The sequence below is a fragment of the Suncus etruscus genome, chromosome X (genome assembly GCF_024139225.1).
Source record: "Suncus etruscus isolate mSunEtr1 chromosome X, mSunEtr1.pri.cur, whole genome shotgun sequence".
In the NCBI taxonomy this organism is placed as follows: Eukaryota; Metazoa; Chordata; class Mammalia; order Eulipotyphla; family Soricidae; genus Suncus; species Suncus etruscus.
In genome coordinates this window covers 37,957,973-37,959,953 of record NC_064868.1, presented here as the reverse complement: position 1 = coordinate 37,959,953, position 1,981 = coordinate 37,957,973, and positions in this window count along the sequence as shown.

Genomic DNA, 1,981 nt, shown 5'->3' with positions numbered 1-1,981 from the left:
TCATCTGCATGTGGCTGTGGCTTGAGAGCTGCGTGTTCACCACCCCTGCCCAGACCTCTAAATCACTGCTTTGAAGTCCCTACCAACAATACATTCTGAGCTAAGTGAAAAAGAAAACAAAATTTACCAAAATGTGTATTACAACAAAAGCAATATTTAGTGAGAATGTATTACATTGAACGCATTTATTATAAAAAAATGACTGAGAAAAACAATAAACTCTTACTACTTCAAAAAATTAGAAGAAAATATAATTCTAAATTAATCAGGCGAAATACAGCATAAATCAATAAAATACAAAACATGAAATCAACAGGAAAATCTTCAAAGGAATAAAAAATGTAGTTGTTTGAAATGATCAATAAAATCAATAATTAGCTTAACTAAAGATAAAATATAGAATATAACTTTATAATATCAGAAATTAAAGAGTAATCATCACAACTGATACCAAATACAAATAAATGTTGAAAATATCACAAATATTGAAATACTGGAATATTTTAGACAATTCTATGACCACGAGGTAGACAAATTCCTTAAAAGATAAAGTTTGTCAGAATTTATATAAAAATAAGCAGGACTTTATCAATAAAAGTAACTGAGCTAACATTTATTACCCTTTCAAAACACAAAGTACTTGACTTAAATGTATTCAATGGTATATTTTAATAAACATTAAAAAACTTAGATATTTATTTTTGAGGTTTTTTTTTTGGAGGCCACACCTGGTGATTCTCAGGGATTACTCCTGTCTGTCTATGCATTCAGAAGTCGCCCCTGGCTTTATATAGAATGCCTGGGATCAAACTGCTCTCCATCCTAGGTTAGCATGTGTAAGGCAAACACTCTACTGCCTGCAAAACCATTTTGCCCCCATAAAAACTTAGATATTGATATAAACTTTTCAGAAGTCATGAGTAAAGGAACCAATCTCTTTTTTGAATATTAATGAAAATATTCACAAAAATTAGCAAAATAAATACGAAAAAGTACATTATATATGCCAAAATCATTCTGAATTATAAAGAAAGCTTGGGGGCCAGAGTGGTGGTGAAAGTGTAAGGAGTCTCCCTTGGTCGCACTAACCTAGGACAGATCACAGTTCGATCCCCTGGCATGCCTTATGATCCCACAAGCCAAGAGCGATTTCTGAGCCCATAGCCAGGAGTAACCCCTACTGTCACTGGGTGTGACTGAAAAAAAAAAAAGAAAAGAAAAAGTAAGATTGGTTCACCACTGGAAAATTACATCAATAGACTAAAAATCCTATGACATAACTATAGATAATATCTTTCTTATAATAAGAACTTTTAAGTTTTCACTCAATGACCAAGACAAAGAAGCACTTTTACATTACTGTTTTTAAACAATATATTAGAAGTCTTATATAAAATGAAATAAAGAAGTTTTATGAACATTTAAAAAATTTATATATATATATACATTTTTATTTTATTTAAAAACCTTGATTACATACATGATTGTGTTTGGGGTTCAGTCATGTAAAGAACACCGCCCATCACCAGTGCAACGTTCCCATCACCAATGTCCCAAATCTCCCTCCTCCCCACCTAACCCCCGCCTGTACTCTAAACAGGCTTTCCATTTCCCTCATTCATTCTCATTATTAGGACACTTAAAAATGTAGTTATTTCTCTAACTAAACTCATCACTCTCTGTGGTGAGCTTCCTGAGGTGAGCTGGAACTTCCAGCTCTTTTCTCTTTTGTGTCTGAATATTGTAATTGCAAGAATGTCTTTCATTTTTCTTGAAACTCATAAATGAGTGAGACCATTCTGTGCTTTTCTCTCTCTCTCTGACTTATTTCACTCAGCATAATAAATTCCGTGTACATCCATGTATAGGAAAATTTCATTACTTCATTTCTCCTGACAGCTGCATATTATTCCTTTGTGTATATGTACCACAGTTTCTTTAGCCATTCATCTGTTGAAGGGCATCTTGGTTGTCTCCAGAG